This window comes from Felis catus, chromosome C1, assembly GCF_018350175.1.
Source record: "Felis catus isolate Fca126 chromosome C1, F.catus_Fca126_mat1.0, whole genome shotgun sequence".
Classification (NCBI taxonomy): domain Eukaryota; kingdom Metazoa; phylum Chordata; class Mammalia; order Carnivora; family Felidae; genus Felis; species Felis catus.
Window position 1 is genome coordinate 219,699,777 of NC_058375.1, and position 22,652 is coordinate 219,722,428.

General features: G+C 60.1%; 1 protein-coding gene across 5 annotated transcripts in view; it reads right to left on the reverse strand.

Annotated features, from left to right (window-relative positions):
• Positions 1-19,643, reverse strand: part of HDAC4 (histone deacetylase 4) — a 294,826-nt gene extending 275,183 nt beyond the window's left edge. For 2 of the 5 annotated variants that reach the window (XM_045034698.1, XM_023259939.2), the window contains exon 1: positions 19,472-19,640. The gene's annotated coding sequence lies outside the window, so the exon portion shown is untranslated. Of the gene's footprint in view, positions 1-19,471 lie in introns of all 5 variants that reach the window. The other 3 variants (XM_023259938.2, XM_023259937.2, XM_023259940.2) reach the window with 2 other exon arrangements.
• Between the last annotated feature and the right edge of the window lie 3,009 nt (positions 19,644-22,652).

The following is a 22,652-nucleotide window of genomic DNA, read 5'->3' on the forward strand; positions in this document are numbered from 1 at the left end:
CCCTCACCCACCCCCAGGCAACTCCAAACATTCACGTCAACACGAGCTTCCAAACAGCCTGACCGAGGAGAGGCCTCATCTGGAAGATTACAAGGGGGAGGGCGCTGTGGGCGGCCCCCCCCCCCGGCACCACGAGGGGTTTTTAGCAGGTGTTTCCACAGCGGCATCTGGAGGTCGGAGGGGTCTGGACGCCCCGCCACCAAGCAGATGCGGGTCCCCAGGAGGCCCCACCTCTCGCCAGTTACCACCACCTGCACTGTGGGCACCGTCATCCGGCCCCGACGTGGCCCAACCCTCGTGGAGGGAGTGTCAGAGAAGAGGACGCGTGTCCGGGGTTCGCCCCCCCTTGCAGGTCACATCGTTGTCACCTTCACAGCCCACCCCCCCCCCAACGACTCACGCTTGCTGTTCCCACAAGCTTCGGCACGTACTGCATTCACCCTAGAGCAGGGCTGGCAAATGCTGGGCACCGGTACCCCACCCCCGCTGCCCCCAGGAGGGCGCTGTCTGGTCGCGGCCCCCTCGGCAGAACCCTCTAGACAGTGCTCTGGACCGTCACCAGGCCATGAAGCAGGAGGTGCGCGCTGCTGACTGCCGTGGCCCTACAGCACGTGTCCGCCGTGGGCGATAACGTGGCATTCCATCTGCGGCACCGCCACTCGCCTCCCGGCCACGCCCGGGACCTGCCCCCAGAAGCCGCTGCACCCCGTGGGCCAGGCCGAGATAGTTAACACCCACCAGCCAAGACCAGACAGAGATCAGGGCCCAGGTGCCACTCCTCTGCCCCCAATCGCCCCGTCCCGCTCGGACCCTGATACTTGTTCGCTCCGACCCGAGTGACCACGCCTGGGGGACAGTTAAAGAAAACCAGCAGGCAGGGGCTGGGGTGGGGGCCCCTGGAGGTGTTGGTCAAAACACACCCTTCCCGTGATGGGACGGGTCCGACGCACAGCACGGGCACGACGTGTAGTAACACTGCGCTGTGCACGGGAGATTGCAGAGAGCGGGTCCTGAGCGTCGTGTGGGGGCAGGGACGTCTTCAGGGATTAACCGACGTGGGATCACTTCACAACCTGCGTCAAATCTGCACGCTGTACGCTTTAAGTATGTACAATCCTTTTTGCCAACGATGCCTCCAGAAACCTGGAGGAAACCCCAGCAGACAGCAAGGGAGTACTGTGTTGCTGTCACAAACGTGACAGTGCAGACCAGGGTGCGGGGTGGGAGGGGAGACCCCTGTGGAACCCGGCTCCACGAATAAGCCCGGGCAGAATGTTCCGGCACCATGACGGCAGTGAGAAAGCACCAGTGCCTCACAGACCAGAGGCTTCGTAGCAGAGGCTTTTATGGAGAAGGCGGGGGAGGGGGGGTCATTCCCAGTCAGCTCCTCTGGGACAGGGACCGCGTCCTCACAGGCTGGGCCACCACACCAGACACCACAGCCGGGGGCACTCACAGGACCCTTCGGCCTGGCCCGGGGCATCTGTCGCTGGACCACGGCCAGGGTGAGGGTGGCCTAGGGTACCGAAGATTCTTCCTCCAAACGTCCCATTCCACCCCCGTCTCCGTCAAGCCCAGGAAGACGTCACCAGGGAGCACTGCCCCACCAGTGTCCGCGCCACGGGCACGGCTTGAAGGCCATCTGCTAAGTGCAGCCGCGTCTTCACGTGCCAGTGCCCCCGCTCCCCGGCCAGCTGGGGCAAAGGGGGCTTGGCCGGCCAGGAAGGAGGAGCTCGTGCGAGTCCTGGGGTCCACGGCAGGCGTGGGAGCACCGGAGACACACTAGCGGCCACATCCGGGGAAAAAGACAGGACGCACTGACAACAGACAGGCTAGTGATTATCCACGGACAAGTCCTCAAACACTGTTCCCCTCAGCAGGTCCCCACGCACCCCGGACCTGCCCACCCTGACACTTGTCTGGTGCTGCAGGCCTCCTCGCGGTTCCTAAACTTCGGGGCCAGCCCCCCGCCCCGCCCTGCACTCCTCTGCACCCCCAGAGACAGTCCCACAGGGCCCTGCTCCCCGTGGCCCACGGGATAAAGCCTGAGCCAGCCTGCGCCCACCAGCTGTCGGGCCACCTGACTCCACTCCACTACCTCTCCATCCAGAACACTCTCCCTCCTCCGCCCAGCCCCCCAGCCTTGGCCGTAACGCCACGTAGCCGTGCTGAGCCCCCAGGCTGGGTGCTGCCCTTCCCCGGGGTTCCCCTCTACCACAGGGCCCCTCAGTCGCCCCTGCCACTGGAAACTACAGGGTCCTCTGTGCCTTGGACCAGAAGCCCTGCCTCAGCGCGATCACGTCCGTGAGCAAAGTTCAGCCCGTGAACCAGGGCGCCGATGGTTGAGGGCCGGGGTGCAGTCAGCTAAGCCCCCTCCCGGTTACAGAGCAACTGCTGTAGGAGAAGGGTCCCAACCAGTCTGGCAGGTGCTGCAGGAAGACAGGTGGGCTCGGGGAGGTGGCACGGGCCAATCTGTGGCCCGCGAGCCACGTCCCTTAGGGAAAGGGAATGACATGGTCAGGCTTGGGAACGTGGAACACGGTAACTGGAAGGAACAGGCTGCAGAAGGCCTGACGACATTCTCCAAGGGCTCCCCGTGAGTTAAGCATGAGCACATACGTGCACACACGTGCAGGTGCACACTTAACGTGTTAGACAGTATGACGCTAATGATACATCGCACACAGTGGGTTGTGCTTTCTATACGCAACGCGGTATTTCACGTGTCATACTTACATGTACACGTACGTTTTATATACTCGCAAAGATGTATAATTATCACACACACAAGTGTTTGTGTCTTCCCATCTCCTCCCCCACAGGTGGCAAACGACAGAACGAGAGCCGCCGGTCTTTAACCAGAAGTGACGTCTAATGGGTACGAAGGTTCGGTTTTAGGAGACGAAAAAGTTCCGGAGATCGGCTGCACAGCAAGGAGAGTGCACTCGGTGCCACGGAGCTGCGCACAGAAAAGCGGTCAAGGTGGCCAATTTTAAGTTACGTGCTTCCTACCGCAGTTAAAAATGAAGATCTCTTTTGGGAGCTAGATACACACACACACAAATTCAATGAACTGCCCCAGCGGTTTACCGCATGGCATATTTCCCTTCTTTGTCCCCAACTTCGCAGCCGCGTGTGCTGAGTGGACTTCTCCCCTGAGCCTCGCAATCCGTTTGCGAAAATAAGGAAATGCACCAGCTGACTTCCCAGAGCACAGCGGGCACTTACTACGAGCCGGCGGTCCCCGGTCAGCGGCACCTCCGGGTGACGACAAAGCAAACAGACACTCGTGTCCCCATCGCCCAAGAAGACGGCGGGAAGGGACTGGCCCAAGCCCCCACCCGCACCCCCATCAGGACGTGGGAAGTGCATCTGCAATGAATGAGCACGTGACCCGCAGGCAACGCTCGGGTGACGGCCGCGGTCAAGGGCCTGCCTCCCTCCATCAGGACAATGAAGCGCGCAGCTAGCCGGCTGGGCCGGGGACAAACGACTCGCGCTTGGTGTTAGCAGATTCTAAACGTGCGATTTCCAATTCAGCAATACCCTTTCTTTTTATGCAGTCACTACCACACAAACATGCCTCTTTGTTGTCTCTAACTACATCTGCATGCAAAACACAGTCTAGCCAGGAAAATGCAAGTTCTGGGGGATGGAAACCCATTTTTCAAACGTGAAAGGGAAATGAAAAGAAAGAGAGAGAATAAGGTACGCTTTATTCACATGCGAAAAACACAAATGAAAGCTGATTTCATTTCTTCACCCCAACCTGGTAAATGAGGTATGTAACTTGACCCTGAGTGGTTTCAATATTACTGCTCGAGCTCTATCTCTGGGCAGCGGAAACAAACCCGTCTCGGGCCAGATGCACGTCACGTGGTCGCTTACTTTCGTCCTAAAAGTATTCTGCACTTGAGGACAAGAGCCTCACTAGCGACATCAAAGCTGCCCTGGGTGAGGACCCCCGCAGTGGCCTCCCGCGTGCAGGACTCAGGCCGCAGGGGCAGTCACGTAGCCACCGCCCGGTCCCCTGTGACACAGGCTCCATCAGCTGACAGAGGCTCACTGGGCACCAAACCGGTCCCCAGGCCCCCGGCCCCCGGGCAGACCAGACCCGAGGGACGACCCGAGTGCCGCAGAGCTCACACCGCCCCACCAGGCGACAGCCTGACTTTACCTGAGGTCCCCTGATCCCTGGCGCCCCGCGGCAATCAACTACACAGAACCACACCGACAGCAGCTGGCTTCCCAAGCGAGGCAGGGCGCGCACCCACGTTAGCAGATTAAAATTAGGCACCCTAATTATTAAACTGTCGCTGCAAAAGCCGGAAATACCGTTTTTTAAATGAACAGCAGAATCACCGGATTTATTTGCCCGCATGTGTGTGATACCCAGCCTGTCTCTCCTCATCAAGGCAGTCATAAAACGTGCCGCTGCGGATTAAGTCATTAGTATTTTCCCTAATTACAGTAACCGCTTGTTTGTAGAGCTGATCCATTCTCCCCGTTCGGTTCCCTTCCCGGTAACGAGATCGGGAGCGCTGTGCTCCAAAGCTCTCAGGCAACCCGAGAGCAAGGCTTGGCGCGAGACGCCTCTCCGATCTGCAACCGCGGGACCCCTCCGCAGCGGCCGAGATCGGCCACCCGAGAGACTGGCCACGGGGCTCTCATCGCTACGGGTCGGAGGCGGGCTTGAGCACAGAGGGCCCCGGGCAGGGGGTCTCCCCCACGGTGGGGAGAACCAGTGTTCCCACGGGCAGGGCCAGGCCGGGCGAGGCCAGCGCACCCCAGGCGGGAGCTCTGCCGTGCCAGCTCGCGGCTCACCCGCGACCCAGGTGAGGCGTGTGCCCCTGCTGCGTGGCACAGCCACGGGCCACGTTCGCGTTTTACTCCCGTGGCTCCGAACCTCACTAACCGTCCGGCTCACCGGTTTCTCTCCCTTCAGGCCAGTCCGGTGCCCAGGAAGACACGGCCGCTCCCCGTGGCCGTCCCGGTGCCCGCCTCACGGAGCACCCCCGCTGCCCTCGCTGCTCCAAGCCCCCTCTTCTTGCGGTGAAGGGTGCGGGCACGGGTCGGGCCGGTCCCGCACACCGCAGCTCAGAGGTCTGACGTCTGGGGGTTTGGAATCCGAAAGAGGGAGACTCGCACTGGCTGCTGGGAGAGCGAGCCCGGCTCGGAGAACAGGCCTGATGGCACCGGGCAGGGCCGGGACGGGAGGAGAAGCCAGGGCCGGTCTCTTCACCCCTCGGCCAGAACAGGTGCCTCCACGCCTGGCGCCTCTGAGAGCCCAGACGTGTCCACGGGGAAGGAACAAACAAAAGTTCGTTTTCCAAATCCAGCACGCCGAAAGTTTGCCGGCTGACCGCCGCCCATTCCTTTCCGTCGCAAGTAAAGTAACCCCACAAGGACTCGGATTCAGTTCCGGCGTCCACTGCCGCCCCACCCCCCACCCCAACACCCGAAGGCCACGCTAGCCTGAGGAGCGCAGAGGAGGCAAGGACAGAGCCGCCCCGTGGCAGGGAGGAAACTGGGAAGGGGACCCCGGCTGGGGAGGCCACCGGAAGGCGAACCGCGTTATCATCTGAGCATTCGCTCCGAGCGACAGGGCGTGGCCCGCCTCCACCTTTCTGATCGGGGAGCCAGGAACACCCCGGGGGAAAAAGAGGAACACGGGTGTCCCCCGCTGCCGTGCAAAGTCAGGAAAAACGGTGGGGCCTAGCTGCACAACAGTTTAACATTCTGCAGCTTCCACAAAACTCCCAAGTACATTAGCCTGTGGGTCAAGGAGCCTGGAGCTGCTCTCAGCATCTCCTGGCGGCCCGGGCGCAGGAGATGGCGGTGTGGGCGCTCGGTGCACATCACGGGGCGGGCGTCCGAGGGAAAGGCCTCTTCTGGACCCCCTCCTACTCGCACAGGCACCTCGGCTCTCTTGCCCAGTCTTTCGTGGGCCTGGTGTGGTCACAGGCCCAGGGCCCTTTTGGGAGAGACTCTGAACCTCAGTTTCCCGTAGCCTGAGGCCTCCCAGCCTTGTCCGCGCCATGCAGAGCTAAGAAAACGGTCTTTCCTCGGCACAGGGGGTGAGCTGCTGGGGACAAGAGCCGAAGGATGGGGGCTCCAGCCGTGAGCTCGGCACTCGCAGCCCAGCCCTACAGTGGGAGGAGCTGGGGGCAGAGACAGGCCCTGGGAACGTGGGGACGGGTGGCCACAGACACCACCTGCTTCCTTACGTCTCAACCTCAAGCCTAGGAAAGAGCCGCGCCTTGCACAGCCCAGCCTTGGGGCCGAGGCTCAGAGACAGAGCCCGATTCTATTGGTTTCGCCCCTGGGGACTTCCAGAGGACGGCATGACAACAGCAGGACTCGGGAGCCCCTAACCGTGGCCGCCTCATCTGTTATTCATTACAAGGCTGGAAGAGGACAGAGTCCAGGAGAGACGACAGTCAGGCTCAGAGACAGCAGGAGGTCACGAATGCACCTTCTCTGTACCGAATCAAAAGGGAGCCGCCCAGCCACCCAAAAGAGGCAGTCTCCTGCCGCTGTCCTGGGAACCCAAGCAAGCCTGACGCGGGCATTCATAAAGGCCGAGGGCAGGAAAGCCCAGGAAACGAGGTCGAGGCAGGTCCACGCGGCCGGGAAAAGGTCACAGATGGTGGAATGTGGGGAACGGAAGCTGGACCCAGCCCTAGAGCCCCCACAGGTGAGGCAAAGGACCGAGTTTTATGCGGGAATGGGGAGCTGTGACCACCACGCAGGTGTGCCGTGACATGGCGAGGAGAAGACTGATGAGGTCAGGAGGCAGGCAAAAGAGGGAAGGGTCCCAGGGAGCACGCTTCAGGGTGGCGGTCTAGGGCCCCGGCGTGGAGAGCCAAATGCTGGGAGAACGGGGAGCGGAGGCACAGCTAGGAGAGGGTGGGGACCACAGGCGAGGGGCCACTGCCACGGCCAGGCAAGAATCCTAGCTCCGAGCGGGCCCTGCGCCACCCCTCAAGGTCTCACCGGCTGGTGTGGACAAAGGGGCGCCGTGCCCTGGAAAGGCTCCAGACGAGCGTGGCCCCGGGAAGCAGGTCCTGTGGGTGCCCGGGGCAGCTGGAGGCCTCAGGGGCCAGGGCACTAGCTGACCGAGAGCCAGGAGCCATCGACGGGAGCACGCCGGTGCCCGGCCCCAGAAAAGGGGAAAGCTGGTGGCTCCAGGGGTAACCGCTGGACCCCCTTAAGAAGCACCCATCAGGTCTAGAAGAGGGAGAGCCCGGCCCAAAAGGACCCCAAGCCCCTTTAACAGGAAAACTCCTGCGTGCACAGCTATGGTCCCGAGCACGCAGCCCCTGCCTGAGCAAGCCGTGCTCAGGGCTGGGCAAGGGGGTGAGGACAGCACGCTGCGGAGGGAGGACCTCATTGCACCACTGTTCCAGAAGCTCTGCGTTCCTCGCTAAGGGGTGGGCGGCCCAAGGTGAGCGGCGGAATTCCGTCCACGGGAATCACGAGAGGAGCCAGACTCTCAGACTTCACACGTGCCCCCGTGTGCGTGCGTGCCTCCGCACACACAAGTACACGTACGTGTCTATGGGCGTGCACACACGTGCACACGTTATGTGGGCGTGTGCACGGGGCTGGGGTGCACGCACCGGGGCCAGACATCCCAGAACTTGACCGTGAGCTGAAGAGAGGGGAGACGGGGCACTGGTGACAAAGGGCCAGGAGGAGGCCACCTCGGGCGCAGCTGCCCCACCCTCAGGAGCCAGCGTGGCCACAAGCAGGGGCCGCACCGGGTGTCCCACTCCCCCCCCCCCCCCCCCGTGCCCCGGACAACTGCCTCCTCCAAGCTCAGTTCCACCACACGTGACCCAGCTGTGCACCTGACCACAGGGCCCGTCACCACCAACAGGACAGCCGGGAGAGGGTGCACCTGCCACCGAAGTAAAACCTCCTGGGGTGGGACCCTTCCCCACCTGGGGAGCTGACAAGGCCCAGCTTTCTGTCAGCAGGAGCAGGGGCTGCGACTGGCGCCAGGCCGAGGCCCCCGGGCCGTCAGGGCACCCCTCGGCTAATCCCCGCAGCTCAGCCAGGCCAGGGGCTCGATGTGCTGACTGTGCAGACAGAAAGCAGACCTGGGCGCACCGGGAACGGCCGGGGTGCAGCTTGAACGCGGCCAGCCACGCACACCCGGCCCCCTTTTCACAACGCCGGGCCCTCGCTACTGCTTTTCCGGCCCAGAAGCGCACCGCACAGCGAGCCCTGCGCCTCCGCCCGAGGGGCAGACGGCTGTGCTGTGCGCTCCTGGTAGTGTGTAAGGAAAGAGGCCCGGGCTCGGCGCTGCCTGGCTCGAACCCAAGCTGCCCACCGTCCCACCACCCTGCCTCCTCTACCGTCAGCTGGGAGGAAGTGAGGCGGAGAGGACCCACGGATGACATTTAATAACACCGCGGTGCCCGGCGCTGAAGAAATACCGTGGGATGCAGCCGGGCATCCTTCCCAACCCATAGAGGCCACTGGCCTCGGAATGTCGCTTGATCATGACAACAGTCCTCCCCAGCGGAGCCCCTCACGCCCACTTTGCTGACGGGAAGACTGAGGCACAGGGAAGCTGGATATCTGGCCACCTACACGGTGGGAGGGACGTGAAGGGGGATTTTGCGACACGTCCACCTGATGCCAAAGCTTGCTCTCTGCGTGGACCCCTTGCCTGCAGGGAGGCGGATGCGATCGGAGGGGCTCTCCAGGAACCGCCAGGCCCGAGTGTGCCACAGCAGGCAGGACTCACCCTCTGCCTTCTCAAGGACACCCTCAGCGTGTGCCCGCCTCTGTGCCGGGCAGGAGAGCTGACACGGGTTCAACGCCTTCCGGAGCGTTCTCAGATACCTGCCTTGGTCCTCCTGGGTTGCCTGGGAACGCTCCCCTGAGGGCAGGGGGTCAGTCCTTCGACAGGCATCAGGAGGCCCGGCCCCTGCCATCTTGTGGCTCCACTGTCCCCACTCCCAGGGCCCCTCCCAGGGGTGGCGGGTCCAGCAGGTCAGCCGGTGGAGGGCCAGAGTCGAGGAATCTCCCTGATGAACTCCCATCCCCCGTACCCACCTTGCCAACAGGCCAGCTCTAGCCACATGCCCCAGACTTCCGGTGCCCGGGGTACACTGGTGTGCCCCAGCGGCCGCTGCCACGGAGGTCCTGGTCAGCGCCTCGTTTCTGGACCCTGCTGAGCCCTTCGACCCCCGTGACCCCCACAGAAGGCTGTTCCGGAACTGCTGCTAGGGCTGCAGAGGGCAGGGTGCTCCTTGGTGGCTGCTGTCCACCAGGTCCCTCTTCAGCACCCGCCCCTCTCCCCTTCCTTCCAACCACAGCGATTTCCACACAAGCGAAGCTGACTCCCCAACCAGCTTCCGGAAGAGGCCGAGCCCCTCCGTGCGGCCCATACCCACGGCCAGTGACAGTTCAGAGGTGGACAAGCGACCTCAGCCGCAGCAAGCAGAATGGATCCAAGACTTGTGCTGGGACAAACACACTCTTTCCCGGGGGCATGAACCAGTGTGCCTGCAGCTCTGAGAGCAGCTCCCAGGACCCTCTCAGGCCGGGAACGGACGACGCTCCCAAAGAGGGAAAGAACGAGCCCGTCTTGATGACGAGGCGGAGGAGCTGGATCAAGCCCTGCCTGAACCCTGCCAGCCCTTCACCTGACTTCCCGGGAAAGCAAGTCAATCCGTTCCCTGCAGCACACGGTGCTCCGTGAATCCACCGTGGAGAGATCCCATGTGACGGCCAACTGCCGGAAACATCTTCCTGCTCAAGGCTGAGAGCTACTCCCGAGGATCCCTCAAACAGCCTTTCCCGTAATCCCCGAGAGGACCTAATCTGGTCTCCTGTTTCCGTGCTCCCCTGTTCACCACAGGCTACCTGGTCCTACAACAAGGCCACCGCGGTCCCACCTACGGAAGGCTGTGCCCACAGGGCACCAGAAGTACCCAGCCGCTAAGCTCTTCACCACCTTCCCCTGCTCCCCCCGTCCCACACCGGCAGCCCCTCCGCCCGGACCTGCGTACCCAGGCCACACAGGTCCCCTCGAGCCGCCAGCCCGCAGCAGAGGGTCATCGGAGAGCACAGCAGCACGGTGGCAGGAGGGGAGGGATACCCAGTCCTGTAGCTGACATGCCACGTGGAACGGCGAAGAGAAGTGGAGACGGGGCCGACCCCCAACGGGACTTGAACACGCACCCGGCTGGCCCTGGGGCTGCTCCCTTTTCCAGAACGCCAGCAAGCATCACGGACGGTGAAATCCTGGCATGAGATGTCCATCACTTATGTTCACGGATCACCCTCGGGGCTGGGGACCTTGGCACCACTGGCCCGGGGACGAGTCACACCGTGGCCGAGGCCCAGGCGCAGCGGGACAGCCGCCGCCATGCCCCAAGCCCCGTGTGCGACAGCAGAAGGCCCTCCGGGTCCCTGACGCGCACAGCGGCGCCCTCGGAGCTGCCGGTGTCGGGCGTGCTGTGTGCAGGGTGCTGTGAGCGGTCAAGGGCAAGAGCTCTGTAGGCTAAGAGACAGCACCCGCGGAGACCCGGACAGACGACTGGGCTCCCACACGTGACTGAGGTCCTCCGGGGAGGCGCTCACCCTGCCGTGACCTCAGCCGACACAGGCAGAGACGCCCTGAGCCGGCACGGGGACCTCAGGGGGCCCTGAAGTGACGTAAGGGACACCAAAGTCACCAACCCCCCCCTCGGTGGAGGTCGGGGGAGGAGAAGGGCCGAGCCGTAGGCACAGGCTCCCCGACCCCGCAGCAGCCCCTTCGGCCTCCCGCCTACAGCCGGCACCTCCGACTCGTGGAGGCCAGGCAACACGGTCACCACAGCGAAGCGGAGATCCCGACCCGGGTCTGACCCGACACCCACCTCTGCCCGCGGGAAACAACACGTCTACACCTGCGGAAATCCCTCCCACACACCGCAGGCCCACGGGCACCACAGAAACGGAGCTGGCACCCCCGCCCACACCTGGAAGAGTCCACTGGAGGAGCCCTGGGACTCAAGCGCCCGACGCCAGAGCGCAGCCCCGGCTGCTACTTAACGCCAAGAATTGTGAAAACGACAGCTTCCCCAAAACGCACCACACGCATGCACGGACGTTACCCACGCCCGCACAGAAGGGCGCTCTGATCTGGGGAAGGAGCCGGGGGCACACTTCACAGTGCTGTTTGTAACCCCAGGTCCCCAGAGGTCAACTCTCCCGTCAGGGCCGGGAGGGGAGTGGGCGCTCCTCGGCTGGGGGTCCCCGCGGCCGGCCCACGCCTCCTCAGGGTGCCTAGGAGTGCGCGGCAGGTGGGGTGTCGCAGGCGGACCGCAGGCCAGGCTGGCCACAGGGCACGCGTGCGGGCGGCTGCAAAACCAGCCGCGTGCTCGAAGTGCAAGGACAACAATGAACTTCAGACAAAGAACTCACCGGGGCGGAGGAAAGAAGCGAGGGGTCCAGGGACGCGTCCTTCAATGCGTCCCTCCAGCCCGGTGGCCGAGGAGGGAATGATGACACGGCCCCTTGTGCTGGCAAAGCGAGGCTTTCCAAGGAACGGGGACCGGAGCCGCCCAGCGCCTTCCCAGGGCAGCACCACGCAGGACTTTGAGAGCAGAGCGGGCCTTCAGGCACCACGGCTTCCCCAACGGCTCCTCCAACGGCTCCTCATGACTCGCCCTGAAGGCCCACGCTGGCTGAGGGCCACCGCCCTCACACGCACACCGGTCACCACCCCAACTGCACGCCCTGGCCCCGCAGAGTCACCGGGCGACTTCACCTCCTCTAGGCGTCCACGGCCCCAAAGGGGAAGTGGGGGCCAGGCTCACCAGAACGCTCCAACCCCTCGGCCCCGGTGGGGCTGGAACAGCACGTCTAAGGGGGAGAGCCTCCAACACCAGCCCGGAAGGGCCTGCAACCCCCGCCGTGATCTGTCCACCTGCCGGGGCCCTGCTTTGGGCCGGGACACTCTAAGGACACAGTACCTGTGGAAAAAGACCCTGCAGGCGGCCAGGTGGAGCTCAGAGTTAGCTTTTGAGTCCCCACATACGAAACCAACAGCTGGATTAGAGGCTGGCTCAGGTCCCTTCCAGAATGTTCTCCTCATCGACTCCCACCGAGCTTGGGCCCTCACAACTACTCTAAAGAGTCCTGGACCCAGAAAAGGCCTCTCAGTGACACTGGATGCAGGAGAGAAGGACCTCCAGGGCCCCCCTAGTGTGAGCTGGGAGCACATGGGGCCAGCGGGCCACCCGGGGGGCTTCGTGGCAGGTCCCGCACACACCGCTTCCCCAACCGCGTTGCCTCCACCAGGTTAGACCAAGAGAAGCCAGACACACGGCACCTCGCAGGAACCAGAACGGAGAGGCACGCAGAAACCCCGACTCCCCGATTAGGTACAAGCAGACCGCCCTTCGTGGGGACAAGCCCCCTGGTCCGTCCAGCTGGCCCTTCCTCACACGCTGCGGCCTCGGAGCCCCCAGAGCGGGCCGCCGCGGCCCCACAACTCTGGCTCCGGCTCACGGGGCTCAGGCTCTGCACCCATTGGCCCCCAGCGCCCCCAGCTTCCCACGCCCCGGTGCACCCGTGTGTGCTCGCCCCCTCTTCCTCCTGTCCCCACCGACGTCTAAGCTCGCGCAGCAGAGGCCGGGGCTTCCTGGTCAAGTCGGGGGGCCTCTGCATCTGCCCCCGAGGCCCCCCAAGACAAGGAGCGGTCACGGTGCGTCGCCACCCCTGTGAGGGACGCCCGTTCTCGGGGTGGGGGCAGGCTGAGCACCTGTAAGATAATAACTGACCCGTTGGAAACTTGTAGGGAACAAGCTCCCAACCACAACCACCCCCAGTAAAGAGGGCCTGGGGTGGGGGGGGGGGGCCACAGAAGCTTCTCTTCCAAAGTCTGAAATAGACCCGCTCCGGCAACAGCACGGCAGACGCCAGATGACGCCGCTTCTGCGGGAACACACGGCCGGGTCCCCGCCTGCGCGGCACCCCCACTTGGAAGGCCAGCTCGGGCGGTCGGCCGTAAGAACTGATTTATTGTCTCAGGCTCAAACTTCAGTCCAACAAAAGCACTTGACTCACGCGGACGGAGTACTTCGTAAACAATAGTAAACTAACACAGCCTAACATTCACCGCTCTAAACGGAGCAGACCACAAGACGTTTACACGCAGGCTCGTATTAGGGTATCGTACTAAAATTATGAGGTTAGGTAAGAAATGACTTAAATGATGTCATTAATTCCGACATGAAACAAACGGCGAAGTGTCATTAATAAAAGCCGCGGCTCGCCCTCTGGGACACCGGAGCCCCGGACCCGGCCAGGGACGGGCTGTGCGCACAGGCCTTGGCCCCACACGGCGGCCCCATGTGCCACTTCGCCGCGTCACCAGGATCCACTTGACTCGTGTTTATGGTGTCCACTTAAAAGTATGTCATCTCCAAATCAGGACCAAGCAGTTTCCAGACTGAGGCCGGGAGGAAGCGGGCGATTCCAGAGCATGGGCAGAAGCAGAGATGCCCCGAGGCCTGAAGACCGGTCCCCGACCAGGCTCTCCACCCAGGCCGACGCCGTGCCCCCTGTTCAGCCGCTCCCCCACTCCCTCGTGGAGCAACTCCACCACCAGGACTGGGCACACGCAGCAGGCACGCGGCCCTCGGAGCCCCTCAAGCCCCTGGAGCCCCCAGCTAGTAAGAAGAGAGAACACCAAACCGCCAATGTCCCAACGAGCTACTGAAATTCCACCGCTGGACCCTGTCAGCAAGGAATCAAAAGGATGCTGGGCTGGGGCGCCCGGGGGCTCAGTCGGTTAAGCGTCCGACTTCGGCTCAGGTCATGATCTCGCGGTCCGTGAGTTCGAGCCCTGCGCCGGGCTCTGTGCTGACAGCTCAGAGCTGGAGCCCGCTTCGGATTCTGCGTCCCCCTCTCTCTGCCCCTCCCCAGCTCATGCTCTGTCTCTCTCTCTCAAACATAAATAAACATTAAGGAAATTTTTTTAATAAAAATTTTTTTTTTTTAAAAGGATGCTGGGCTTACGTGTCACAGTTCCTCGCACGGATGAGGGTCAAGGAAGAGGGAGACGAGGGAACGTAGTGCCAAGGACCAGCAACAGTGTGGACAAAGTCTCCAGGTCGAAGGGGGCTTGCGAAGCAAAGCAGGTAAAAAGACCGAAGCTCAGGGAACAGGACAGGTGCTACCAGATGAGGCAGGGAAAACAGAGGCCAGGGTCAGGCGGGCCTTCCGGGATCCCGAGAACAAGGTGAGGCCATAACAGGGTCTTGCAGAAGGGAAGGAAGGGTACAGGCCTACTCTCGGTAGAGACCACTGAGGATACCACGTACAGCATACGGACTGTGCCAGAACAGCCCAGACCCAGGAGGCCAGCTCCCCGAGAGGAGAGCTTGCAGGCGAGTCAGAGAACCAAATCCCCTAAATTCTTCTAATGCTAAGCATATTTATCAACTTCCCAAGGACCTGGTTTTTCTCCTTTATAAATAATCAAGCTGAAGAGGGTTTTTTTCACCAGTGGAAATAGCAGGGATAAAAAAAAAAAAAGTATTACTATTTAAAAGTAACACATGCTCGGAGCAAACATGTATGCAACACCAACGTTTACGAAAAGTCAACGAGAGTCCCTCACAGGACATTTCCCTGACACCCCAGAGGACCGCCATCATCACTTTAGAGACCCAGGTAGTTAAGAAAGAAAGATAGATAGATAGATGGGTAGATAGATACCCTGAGTACTGCTCAGGACCTGCTTTCTTAACACACTGCACGCTTCTGACGTGTGAGCCCGTGCACGCACATTCCAAGGAAGAAAATACTGAAATGTTTTTAAGAAGTATCGCCTTTATGAACAATGGACAAAAGATCTCCCGCACACATCTGGACACCCAAGTACTTCTCACGTTCTTTCCTAAGAATCAACAGTCCCGACAAACAGAATTGCTGGGACCAGAAACATGACCGTTTAAGTTTTTGACTCACAAACTTTTCTGGAGAGTAATTAAGTAATCAGTTTGCTCTCCAGAGAACAAATAGTAACAACAACCAACACTTATATTGTGCTTACTATGTACCAAGCCCTATTCTGAGCAATTTCCACATAATAACTTATTTCGATTTCACAAAAACCTTGTAAGATAGGAATTATTGTTATCACCACCAAGGGGGTGTTATCAAACAACCCTCGCTGATATGATGGGCATAAATGAAATCTTTCGCCTAAAATTCTCTGTTAATGAAGCTAAGCTTTCTACATTAGCTACTGTAATTTGTATCATTTATAGGCTTTGCACATCTCACAATAGAGATACTCATCCTTTTCTTACTGGTTTGCAACAGCTCTTTACATGGTGGCTATTAAGCTCACGTAGGCACATCTTGTTATGTATTTTTTTTCTCTTGTTGCCTCTTAACCTCACTTACGGAATCTTTTGCCAAAAAGAATTTTCTTCCATCCTTACGCGGTTCTATCTGTCAACATCTTCTCTTGAAGGTTTCTGGCGTGGTGTTACGATAAGGATAGATTACATTGGTAGTTTTTCAGAGTTTTTGATCTTTCGAATGCTTTCTTCCAATAAAATCTTCCAAGGCAATCCTGCCGACAAAACAGTTAAGGCCGAAGTGCATTGGTTGGAATGGATGTGGAACACAGGGTGTTCTCTCTTATCCTCACCAGCCCCCAGGCAGGCTCAGAAGATCTTAAGCATGGGCTATACCTGACACCAGCTAACAAGACTGTTAAGATCCCTTCCAGTCCTGGGTGGCTCAGTGGGTCGAGCGTCCGACTGCGGCTCAAGCCATGATCTCGCGGTTTGTGAGTTCAAGCCCCACGCCGGGCTCTGTGCTGACAGCTCGGAGCCTGGAGCTTGCTTCCGATTCTGTGTCTCCCTCTCTCTCTCTGCCCCTCCCATGCTCACGCTCTGTCTCTCTGTCCCTCAATAATAACACACACACACACACACACACACACACCAGCAGACAGCACGAGAAAGCCAGAATTACTTCCCAGACCCTACCAAAACTCAGGTGTCAGCGACAGCCGCTCCAGCAACAGTCGACACCCCACTGAACCCAAAAGATACCCCAAAGTGTCATCCTCTCACAGAGGCCATGTCTTCCCAAAAGCCTCGACAACGCTGAACTCCAGCCTCAAGACCATCGCTGGCCCGGAAGCAGAGGCATGGAAGGGAAGAGGGAATCGGCATCTGGGACCTGATTCAGCCACGGGGACCAGATGCTCCGTTTCCTCCTCTGCAAAACGGGTACAGGGGAACCGCGTCATGAGGAGGGGTCCTTACAACGCGGGCTTGTTACTTGTTAGCTAGCGGGCCACGCCACAATCGCTAGTGTTCGGATCTCCCTCACTAGGAAACATTCTGGGTTCCGCGTCCACTGAGGCAGATGATCTGTCCCCGATGTTACATGGGGGGTCCCAAGGAGAGGTCACCTGTGGAGGGCCCTGGACCATTTCTTTTCCAGGAAATGCAGGACGGGGCACATCAGAAAAGGCATTCAAGCGGCCACGGATGCCACAGCCCACCCCGCACCCCTAAACAGACCCCGAGAAGAGAATACTGATCCTAGGAAGAGAACTCGCAGATCTTCCTTCAGGACATTTTTTTCCCCCAAAGGAAACGCTCTGGTAACATATGTTGCGAAGGTCTGTTAAAATGGAGCATCAATTTTGACAGGGAGCCCTTCGTCTGACTTAGACCAAAGGACGCTACACCCTCCCCTCGGGTCAAGCCCGACAACAGCCTCGAACCCATGCAGACTGTCTGCGATTGAAACGAAAACCCCTCCCGACTTGACGCCTGCCCCAACCCGATGGGGCAGGGGGCTCAGGCCCGGCCTCCCAGGCCGCAGAGCGTGGGCAGAAGCTGAGGCCTCCACACACCGAGGCCGGGCCGGGCCAGACCCCCAGCTGCAGGCACCGAGTCGGGTCCAGGAGCCCGAGCCTGGCCACAGCCCGTCGCCCGCGGCCTCTGGGCCAGCAGCTGCCTCTCATTCTGTGCGTCTCCCTCGCTCCCTGCATCAGGTATTAATCTAGTATCCGGGGCAGCTTCTGAGTGATGAAAGCCCAGCCGTTTTCAATAGAGAACGGTATAGACGGATTCTACGGGAGTGATGAAATGCTTCTTCTGCTCTGGCAATTAAGACCGCACAAAGTCGCCTTTGCCCTGGTGCCACCCCCAACATCAAAGGATGAGAAATTCAAAGCCATTCATGCTGCATTGAAGCCTCACAATGAAGCTGGGAAATGGAAGTCGATTACTGGGCATAAATATGCAGCAGTTAAAAGGAAAGTTATAACGAAATTAAACGGCAGCAACCCCACAACGTGTTCTGGAAACTTCCAGAACTAGAGTGCCCCTGGTAAACACCGAGAGGGGCACCCTTACGAAGCGGGTCTCTGACCGCGCCAAGGCGAGCTCTGCCGCCCCAGCTGCACGCGGACAGGGTGCCGTGTTGCTCTGTCGACCTTGCTGCCCTAACAGCCCCCGAGGCCTCGGAGAACATGGCGTGTGGAGTTTGATGTCGCATGGCTGTGAAGCTGCTGACCACAGAACATTCTGGCTCAGGGCTGCTTAGGCCACATCTGTCCTTGGTCCCGAGGCCTACAGTAGTCCACAGTCATCCCCCCGCCCTCCTCTGCCCCCCGGGGCTCCCCCAGAGGCACTCCCGCCGCCAGCTTGCAGGAGAAAGGACTAACCCTAAAGAGGGCAGTGTTACATCTCCCTGCTGCATAAATCTGCTTCTCTTCGGATTGATTACTGCTCTCCTTACGAAGGTATTTGATCTTTAAAATAAAAGCCCAGAACACAGAAAGCTATACAAGTCTTACAATGTGTCAGGGTGTGTGGTTTTAAGGCAGGAAAATACTTCCCTCCCACACAAATGTGAATTCTGGGGAAAGATGCCACAGATCCAAGGGAGTAGAGTATCTGGGAAAGCTGGATCAGCCTTAAAAATAGATAATTGAACACAGATTTTAGATTTCTCAGGAGCTACCTGGGAAAAAAAAAAAAATTAAATCTCGCCTATTTTTGATATCCAAAACTCCATTCTGATGAAACTTCTCTAGCAGGGTGGCATTTTGCATTTCCAATTATAATGGAGTAATTGTGTTGCCATAGTTACCGCAAAATTCTGCAATAACTTTTGTTGCTTTGTAATTGCTGTAGCGTATATTTGTGTACAAGCAGCCGAGTTTTCCTAATTCAATGCCTCTTCCTCTCCCCGATCCCCACTAACCACCACCTTTCCTGGCTCAATTCTGAAATCACATCGGTTTCAGAGGACGATCCCTGGCATAATGCACGGAATTACCAGAAGCAATTAAAACTCCAGGCAACCTCGATCGTATTGCAAAAGAAAAAGTGAAACCAGGCCAAGGTGCAAACCCACCAGCATTGCCCCGATCTTGCTGGGCTGGCGCTGGGCGAGGGCTGTTTACATGTTTACTCCCAGGCCTTCCATGCTTAGGTGGTTTGTGGGAATAAACAGAAAAGCCTGAGTGGAGAAAAGAGAGGAAGCAAACTAACTGCCCAGGCCCCTTCCTCCCTCACCGAGGGCAGAGCCGCCCTCAGCAAGCAATTAGGTAGGTCTCTACAGTAATGCAATTAAGATTTAGTTAAGAAAGTCATTAGTTTTAAAATAACTTAAGTTTAATTTCTGCAACGCTTTATTTGAAAATTGTGTCACAGCAGGTCAATTTACAACATGCAATAAAGAAAACACTCATATCAGCTGCTGCAAGTTATTACAAATTTTTGATGTGCATTAAATGAGTACACTGGGTTCCACCCCCGGCCTTTCCAACTGATACGCACGGTCTCGTGCTGTAACAGTGTCAAATATTTCAACGTTAAATGTAAATACGAGATAATTTGCTCATAATCCCGCGGTGTGTTTTTGCAACGCGGGGAAACGCGGCTCCCACCATCTGGGCAGGACCGGGCCACAGCTCGGCCCGTGGAAATCCTGCGGGCACCCTCCCGGGGTCGCGGGCAGCACCCCCACCCCTCCCGTCACGGACCGGGGCACCCGCGCCGCGAGCCCCGGGGAGGGACGTTTTTCTGCAAACTCACAGCCCTGGACAAAGTTACATAAACGGCGCCCGCCCGGCTCCGGGCGCCCCCGGCCCACCTGCCGCGGGCTCGGCCTGGGCGGGCGCCCCGCGCGTGCTCCTCACCCCACCCCACCCCCCGGAGGCCAGCCGGCCGTCCTGGCCCGGCCTCGGCGGCCCGGCTCCGGCGCCCGCTCCGGAAAACCCACGGGCTGGGCGCCACGCGCGGCCTGGCGCACGGGGCCGGGGCCGGGCCGGGCCGGGGAGCGGACCCGGGCGTCCACCTGCCGGGCCGGCGGCGGCGGGGGGCGTGGGGCCGGCGGCCCGCGGGCTGGGAGGGGGGGGCGGACGGGGGGGCGGACAATGGCCCGCGGGCCGGGGCCGGGCCGGGGCTGCGCTTACCGCGGCGGCGGCGGCGGCGGCGGGGCGGGCGCTCTAGCCCCGCGCGGGCGCTCCGAGCCGCATCTCCTCAGCCTGCGCCGCCACCACCACCACCACCACCACCACCACCGCCGGCGGCGGGCGGGCGGGCGCTCGGGCGGCGGCGACAGCGAGGACGCGGCCGCGGCGCGCCGGGCCCAGGCTGCTGAGGCGGCGGCGGCGGCGCGGGCGGGCGCGCGGGCTCGGGCGCGGGCGGCGGCGGGGACGGTGCTCCGCGGCGGCGGCCCCACAACCTCCCCTCCTCATTCACAAAAAATTGACCCACGTTGAACCATGATGCCGCTCCCCCCTCCAGCACGGAGCCGGGCGCTGATAGGTCCCGCCCGACGCCCGTCAGCCGCCCCGGCCCCGCCCCCCAGCCGGCGGCTCTGCAGCCATTGGCTGCGCCAGCCTTGCATCACCTCCCCTCCCGGGCCCCTCCCTTCTGCCCGATTTCTAACGAAGAGCTCGTCAATTACGGTTCGGCCCCGCCCGCCGACCGCCCTCCCCGGCCGCCCGGCCGTCCTTCCATTGGTCCACTGGGGCCCCGGGTACCGCCCCGTGTGCTCCCGCCCCTCGTCCCGCGGCGGCCAACCGCTAGGCCAGACGCCGCACAAACGGCAGGGTTGCTCCACCTCTGCCCGCCTTCCCGCACACGTCCTGGACCCCGTTGGCTGCTCGAATTGCCAATCCTGGGGGGCGTGGCTACCAAAGGACGCTCCAGGCGCCAGTCGCTGGGCGCTTCGCGGTTGAGAAAGCGCAGGGAGCCGGGCGGCTTGTGATTGTAAACGTGGGCCCTGGTCCTGGCGAGCCCCACTCGGCAGCCCCGAAGAGCTGTCCTGTGCCGGCCTAGTGATCGGGACTGCGCGCCTAGCGAGCGCACTCTTGGGCGCGGGCTGAGACAGGCGGCCGCTCGGGCCTGGCCGCGGCCTCCATCTTGGGTACTGGCGGCGGTCACGTGGTGCGGCGTGCTCCGGGAGACGCACGGGCGGCGCGGAGGGCGAGTGCGCAGGCGCGGCGGGCCCCGCCCTGCCCCGCGGCGGGAACGCGGCCTGCGGGGCGGAGGGGGCGCTGGCCGGCGGCTGTTCCCCGACGGGCGGAGAGCGGGCCCGGTGCGCTCCGCCGGCCAGAGTCGGCCGCGCGCGGTGGTCCCGGGCCACCTATCCGCACCCAGCGCTCCGGGCTGTGAGCTGCCGTGTCGGGGTGGTTTGGGCCGCGTGGTGTGGCCGCTCCGTGTCCCGCCGGCCCTGCAGACCCCGCGGGCTGCCCGGCGGCGGGCGCGGAAAGCCACCTGCGGCCACCCCCGGCCTGTGCCCCCCCCGCAGCAGGGTACTCGCCCTGCGGCCTGCGTGCGCCTCCCGCTTTCCGGAGTGGCGTTTGTGGCCCCGTGGGAGGGAGCACCCGCGAGGAGCGTGCGGGTGCCCGCGGGCGGCACCTGCGGGCTGGCGCCGCGCTGCGACGGCCTCGGAGGGCCCGGGCTCCGTGGAGTTGTTTGGAAGGTGCTTCCTGCAGCCAAAGTTCGGCAAGGCACCTGCAGCTTGCGTGACTTTAGTTTGCTTCCGGAAAACTTCGCAGCTGGCAGGATGCTCAGAAACCTCGCAAGGTGTTTCTCAGCCCAAACTAGGGACTGAGAAAACTTGAGATCTTAATAATCAAAGTTCGTTAAATACGTTGTCTCCTCACTAAAGCAGCTTCTTTCCTAGAAAGCAGACTCTAAAGAGAGAGATCATTTAACTGAACCCAAGGGATTTTTCCCCGCTCCAGTGCCACAACGTACTTACTGGTCAGGCTCCCCTGACGTGACCCTGCACTCGCATTATACTGCAGCTCTCGCGAAGATACGCAGGCGGGTCCGTTGGAACGGGAATGCTACCTGCCTTGACAACGTGGTCATGACAGAAGAAAAGTCCATGGAGAAATCTCCAGGGGTGATTTGGTCCTCGGAAGTCACCCACTGGATTGGGGGAGGAGAGGGTAGGCCTGCGCTGCCCCACCGTTGGCCGCCCTCGGTGCCCACCATCATCTAACAGAGACATGGGTACACTTCACTCATCCACTGAAACCTGGGCCTTTCCAGCTTTTATGGCCCACATGTTTTTCCAGGAGAGAAAATTAGAAGGATTTCTGTTTTAGTGAAAATTAATGCATTGTGGTATTATTTGTAGTATAAAGAAACTTTGGGTTTTTTTTTTTTTTTCCCGTCAAATCTCCAGAACTTAAAATCAGAAAACAGGTCAGTTTGATTATCAATCTTAGAAAAATCCTAGAGGCAACAGTGGTGAAGCCTGATGGAGTGTCTGTGACAAAGCTGGCCTGTGGGGTGCTGGCAGAGATGTGTGGCTGCTTGTTTTGAGGGCCTTTCTCTTTAGAAATGAGCAGAGATTAGTGTTTAATGTTGTTCTTGATCGTTGGCGCCTAGAGGGGAAAAAATGTAGAATTTTCAAAATGAAAATGTGCAATTTTATAATATATTAAACGTATTGAAATCATAAGTAATGGTTAGAAAACCTTGGACATGCTAAGTAGAAACGGTGTGTCATAAGGTAGCTTTACTTTGAAGCGAATGGTGAATTTCAGAATTTTAAAACAGAAGTCATAGCTGAAGATCTCCACTAGCGACCTGGCCGTTGATAGAGGAGGTACATTTATGAAATGTTCATATAAGGTGAAACCGTCATGGCCGCGTGACATTCAGATGATAAAAATTAAGTTACAAAGTTATTTCACGGATTACTAAAAGTGTACAATAATCAGAAGATGCAGGGGAAATGGGTACAAGTCTACTAAAATTAATTTTACGAGTACAAAATGAGAGTCACATGCCTGAAGAAAGAGTCACATGGAAGAGTTCTGGGGTATAATCCAAGGGGGGACTAATTGGAAGGTAGAATTGCATTCAGAGAGATGAGCAGTCACATTGTGGTGTGCCAGGGAGCCTCGCCTCCGGTCCCCAGAGCGCCTCCAGAGGGGTGAGGCAAGAACCCCACTCACCTTTTCTGAAGAACGTGGGAGCCTGAGCAGCTGCGCCCGCTGAAGGAGACCACCCACGGCTGGTAAGGACCATAGAGTTCCGCACGATGAGAGGAAGGTCTCTAACACTGAAGCCGGGAAGGCAGGTGGAAAAACAGTCCAAACACCAGGCAACATCCACTTGGGGCTTCAT